This window comes from Mus musculus, chromosome 5, assembly GCF_000001635.26.
Source record: "Mus musculus strain C57BL/6J chromosome 5, GRCm38.p6 C57BL/6J".
NCBI classification, from domain to species: Eukaryota; Metazoa; Chordata; class Mammalia; order Rodentia; family Muridae; genus Mus; species Mus musculus.
This window is the reverse complement of record NC_000071.6, coordinates 111,526,138-111,532,398: the sequence shown is the minus strand read 5'-3', so window position 1 is coordinate 111,532,398 and position 6,261 is coordinate 111,526,138.

The window sequence follows — 6,261 nt, the reverse complement described above, 5'->3', positions numbered from 1 at the left end:
TTGAAGTTCAGCAATCCCCCTGCCTCTGCAAGCCCCATCTATCCTAACACTGTACCCCGTGGCTGTGATCTGAGGATGACAAGATCCGAGACATCCTTGGGCAGCTTCACACTGAGATAGAAATAAACCCAAATGAACTATGAAATGGGGCCATAAATAAAGCCTGGAATTGAATTCTACCCTGAGTTGGCTTGGCTGTAGCCTCCCCTGGGGTCATTGGCCTTCCTGAACCTCAGTTTACCCTTCTGAGAAATTGGAGCCCATCTTCTCACCCTATATGCTCCCCCAAACAACATCATCATCATCAACAACAACAAAACGATTCTCTCTGTGGTCAGATTTGGAATCTGGAGCCCAGAAGACAGGCAAGGCTGGGGTTGAATGAGCACTTAGAAACTGTCCCAGTTCAAAGGACAGTTAAAAGGGCAGAGGGCTCTCTGCCTCCCACACAACTTTTCTCAAGAACGGAAATCAGGAGAGCATGAATCCAGGGTGTGACCTGTAACAGCTGTGCAGCCTTGAGCTAGTAACCAAACCTCTCTGAACCTGCCTCTTCTCAGCCTCAGAGTAGGAGGACAGCCACAACCAGGGTTGTGAGAAGCCAGTAGAGGGTTCCTGTAGGGTTCCTTTGTAAGAAGGCACCAGCAGCTCAGGTGACAGCAAGGACCAAATAAGCATGATCCCCACCGCCCACACCACTTCCTTGCTCACTTGCACAATGGTTGAGCAGAAGCAATCCCACTGTTCCATGTCACCCATAAGTCTGAGAAAGAGCCAATATGGGGGTCGAAGTAGGGTCCCCCGGGACGTGAGGCAAGGGAAAGTGCAGGGCTGATGCTGGCGGACCAATGGAAAGAGGACTAGTGAGCACACACTGAGAAGAAAGGCCAAGTGAAGGAGCCACGCAAGGGAGCGCATGCAGCTGCAGCCCATGTGGGAAGGGAAGCTCTTCCCTGCAAGGCTTGCAGGAGTGAGTGAGCGTTTTTCTCTGCCCGTCCCATTAATCTGTTTGCTGTGTCCTGTTCCCGCCCTCCCACCTCCTGTGCCTGTTCATCCCGGGCTCACTCCCTCTCCTGAGGGCTCCACGGGTCATTAAAACCGAAACAAGTCCGGCTCTGATGGTTAAACCAGATGCCAGGCGCGTCCTGCCGGCCCCTCTCGGGGTCAGACCGTGGGGGGCCTAGGTTCCCAAGGGGGACGGGCCAGACGAGGGGAAACCCAACCCGAGACACATGGAGATCATTTGCCAGAAGAATGGGATCCGTGACCAGCTCCAGCAGAGGGCAAGGAGGGAGAGAGGGGGTAAGGGCATTGGGGCCAGGCCAAACTGGGCGCCACCCTGTGCTGAGACTGGCTCAGCCCAGTGCAGACTCCTTCCCTCCCCCATCTCACCAAACTCGGCCAGGCCTCCAGGCCCTCCGGCCCCCCTGTGTCCTCTCCAGTGTGCCAAGGACTGAAAGAAAGCATTCGCAGCCTCTGACCCCCTGAGCAGCTCGGGCCCTCAACAGATAGCTGATACATAGAAGATGAAAACCAAGGCTCAGAGAGGTCATGTGATTTTCCAAAAGACACACAGCAAATCAGTCAGGATTTTCCCAGAAGGCTCTGGGTAGCGTGTTCACTAAGAAGGGATGGAGTGACCTGGTCACTATTTGACAAACCTTTCACACTGTACCTTCATGCCCCCTGAGATACGTCTCCCGCCCATGGCTGGCCCCCATTTGCTTGTCCATTTCTTTAATAACAGTTGTGTTCAATACAACTCAGGTCCCATACGTTTACCTGCACAAGCTGGATGGTGGTTCTGATACATTGTATCATTTGTTTTAACTTTTGGTAAATTATAACATTTGTCATTTGAAATTCCCCTCACTGTTTAGCCCAGCCTGACCTTAGACTCTCAGCAATCCTCCTGACTCAGCCTTTACATCTGATAGTTTTGAGCTTATTTGGTGACATCTGAGTGGCACCAATTCATTCCTGACAGCACCCAGCTCTCACCTTCAAGTGTCTCACACTAGTCTCCTGCCTCCCATGTACCAAGTTCTGATTCTCTTTTTCCCTCTGTGGTTGCTTCAGGCTCCACTTTCTTGTCCATGAACCTGCAGCCGATGGGTACCAAGTAACTGAACCTTCCAACTGTCACGACCATTTGCAACCTTGTTACCCCTCTGGAGGGAAACCATGAGGTCATAGGATGAATCTATAATGGGTGTCCTCACCATCCCTGAACCATAGCTCAGCCTGCACAAGGTGGTGGGGAACCAGCCCCCATCATCTCTTGCTTGGACACCTCACTGCCCCACTGCCTCTGCCTCAGCTCTTCCACTGGCTCATCCCAGCCACCAGTGACCCCTGCCTAGACCCACATTGCTCTCTGAAGACATTTGTTAGGAGCCATATTCACAGTGGAACTGCTTATGTCCCGTGTCTGCCTCTATCCACCAAGCACAACTCATCCCTCACATGCTATCTGCTGACTTATCTGATCCTGTGGGTGCTTTGGGACTGGAGATTGTATCTGATGTGTATCTCCCCAGGGTCCTGAGAGCACAAGAGGTCCTCTATAAGTAAATATCGCTTGTTGAAAAAAAGAAATTGAGGCTCAAAGAACCGGCCTGTCTGAGGAGGCACAGTCAGATGCAGAGTGACCAGAAATGGCTCTGTCTGCAGAGACAAGTCAGCCAGGTGCCCAACAGGTGCTCACCGCACAGCACCATCGGACTGCCTTGGAGTCAGCTCAAACCCTGCCTCTAGCTTGTTGGACCTCTCAAGACTGTTGCCCTCTCTGTGCCTTGATTACCACAGTCTTAAAAGGCGTGATCCCTAGTCCCTGCTTGGTGGAATTTGGTGGTTATTTGCCCCCATTTCCCCTTCCTAAGATCCCTTGTCCCAGCTGGCCCCTCCTGCCCGCAGGTTAGATGGACACAGTGGGGGTTGCAGGCAGGGAAAGCCACCGCTGGCAGCTCTTTCCCCTGAAAGGGGCCCCTCAGCCCCTCAGGCCTAGCTTCATATCAGGAACAAAGACCTTGTGGACATTCAAAGCAAAGCTCTGGGCTGGAGGCCAGAGTGGGCGGCCACAGAGATGGCCACGGGGCTCGTGGCGGGATGGCCAGTGACTGGAAGCTGTCCCTATCCATCAGTCAGCGGTGACAGCTCCTGGGGCCTTGCAGCCCCCCTATGGTCCAGCCAGCTGACCCTCCTCCTTCCCTGCCTCGTGGCCCCAGCCAGTGACCTGAATAGCAGATCCTTGTGAGCAGTGACAAGCCTTTGCTCCAGGCTTCTGCTCCTTCCCGCTACATCCCAAACACAGAGAGAAATGAGACAGACACCCATACCACACTTACCCTGCTGGGGAACTGAGTCCTAGGAGTCCAGCAGATGGAAAGAACTTGGCTTGGCCTGCAGACAGCCCACTGAGTGCCCTGGGCATGCCTTGCTTCCTATCTGGGCCTCAGCCCCAACACACACACACCACACATGCACATACACATATACACACAGCACACACATTCACATGCACATACACACAACACACATACACATATACACAACACATACAGATACACACAGCACACACATGCACATACATACAACACACATGCACACACACATGCACACAATACACATATATACACAACACACACATGCACACACACATATACATACACACATCCATATCCACACACACGTGCACACTTTGTGGTTGGATTGTCATCTCCAAGCCTTTGTGGATCTGGTGATGCTGGAGTAGTTGGTGTGTACCACAGAGACATGGTGCTGCTGATGGGCTCAGGGGACTCTGCTTACTCTTGCTGTGGTCCCCAGACAAGTTATTGAATGTCTCTGCGCTGTGTCCCCCTGCTAGACTGTAAAAGCAAAGGGGGAAATAGGGTTGGTGTAGGGAAAGGCTTCTGGGCAAAGGAAACAGCTGGGGTGGATGCTCAGAGTCCAGACCACATTGAGAGCATTTCAGGCATGTGGTGGAAGCCACTCTACCTATAGCAGGGCAGGGAGGGAACTGGACCATGGCCGTGAGCTCACATTGGCTCTTTCTTCACAGAGTGGCCAGAGACTTGAGACGCGAGAGCGATGCCATAGTCTGTCTCTTAGAGGGAAAGAAGGGCTGAGCTGTAAACCTAGAGTGTCCCTGGGAGGAAGGACACCCGGACCTGGGCACTGTGTCACCACTGTCACTGTGGGGCCATGCGGGTGTCGTCCGGCAGCTGTTGTTGATTCCTGTCAGCAGGTGCTTTTCCTTTAGAAGCATGGGAAGCCAGGGGTGTCAACTGGTCCAGGAGTTCCTACAGCCTGGGTGGTAAAGGGGGAAAAAACCCAGCTACACACCCGTCACTGGGAGGATGACCCAATGTGTAGTGACATATCCGTGCTGTGGAATAGCCCATCGCCGTGGCCTTGTGTCAACTGGAGCATCACGTATCAACAAGGATCAGGCTCAAAATAGGACTTTGAGCCAAAAACGTACCCACAGGACATGCATCCGGGAGGAGCATGCTTACAGAACGCTTTAATACAGTCTAGTCACGCCCCATATCCTGAGCGCAGAGGAGACAAGCAATGTGGGAAGGATGAAGCCAAGGCAGGATGGTGGACATCCTACTGGCCACCAGAACACTTGCTTGCTTTCCCTTTATTCCTACTGTGGTCCTCACACTCCCAGGACTGCTCCCTTCTTACCCCTCTTGGCTCCTTTGCCTTTTCTAGGTCATTCCTGAGGTCAGATGTGGGGGGTTGCCTGTAGCTGTGTGCCAGCTCCCTGGGCCTAGGATGTATGTAGTAGGTGCTCAAAAAGCTGATGGTGTTGGTGGGAGGGATAAGGAAGGCTCCCCAGAGGGAGGCATCGACCGTGTGAATAGCACAGGAGCCTGGGTAAAGGCAAAGACTGGGACAGAGGCAGAAGATCGCTGGTTCCTACCCTTGGCCTCCATGCCCCACCACGCTGAACACGTTTCTGGGTTCCCAGACCCACTCTGGAGCAGGAAGGGACCCTGTGCCATCAGGGAAGATGGAAGGTCTGAGCATGGCCACCCAGACACAGGAGGCACCTGGCTGCTGTCAAAACCAGTTTTTGCCTCTGAGGCAGAGAGCTCAGAGACTGATCCTTGCACAGCTGTGCCTCCTGCCCACCATGGCTTCCCCTTGGAGTCCAAGGTCAAGGTATGCCCTCAGCACCAGCATGCCTCCCAGGAGTTCCAGACACTGCCAACTCTATATCTCCTGTTACCTCCAGTGCCACACTGAGCCCTCCTCTTAGGGGCAATACCTTCCCTCCTGAGTGTTCTTCTCTGTCCCCCACTGACCCCAGGCCCCAGTGCCACTGCTCCAGCTGTGACCTCCAGCATTTCCACTATTCAAATTCATGGATTTTGAATATGCCAACCCCTTCCTGCTGCCTTCTCCCCTCCTCCAGCACAAGCATCAGTCCTGACTGCTCCCTTTTGTAGGTGTTCCTCTGACAGGCTCACAACCCCACCATAGCTTCGGGGTGCCTGGCACTGGCCCCCAAGAAACCAGCTCCAGGACAGCAGGGGTTTTTCTCAAAAGGTTCAACAATAGACCCAGGGCATATACAGGCTCAGCTCCTGTGAATGAACAACCAAGTGGGCAAATGAATAAATGAATGGGTTAGTGTGTGAGCAAACTAGTGGATCTGAGTGAATGGACAAATGGGTGAATAGGTGAATGGATGAGCGAATAACTGAGCAAAAGAATGTGTGGATGAGTGAGTGAATGAATAGTTGAATGAGTAAATGAATGAGTGGATGGATGAATTAATGAATGAGTGAGTGAATGGATGAATTAATGAATGGGTGAGTGAATGAGTGGGTGGGTGAGTTAATGAATGGGTGAATGAATAAGTGGGTGGATGAATTAATGAATGAGTAAATGAATGGATGAATTAATGAATGAGTGAGTGAATGGATGAATTAATGAATGGGTGAGTGAATGAGTGGGTGGGTGAGTTAATGAATGGGTGAATGAATAAGTGGGTGGATGAATTAATGAATGAGTAAATGAATGGGTGAGTGAATGAGTGGGTGGATGAATCAATGAATAAGTTTGTGAGCAAGCAAATGCATAAATTTGTGAATGACTGAGCACTTGGAGTGAGTGAGTGAGTGAGTGAGTGAGTGAGTGAGTGAGTGAGTAAGTGAGTGAGCAAGCGAAAAAATGGATGGTTGTTCAAGTTAATGAATTAATGGGTAAATGAGTGAACAGGCCCTGTTTGCATCCTCCAGG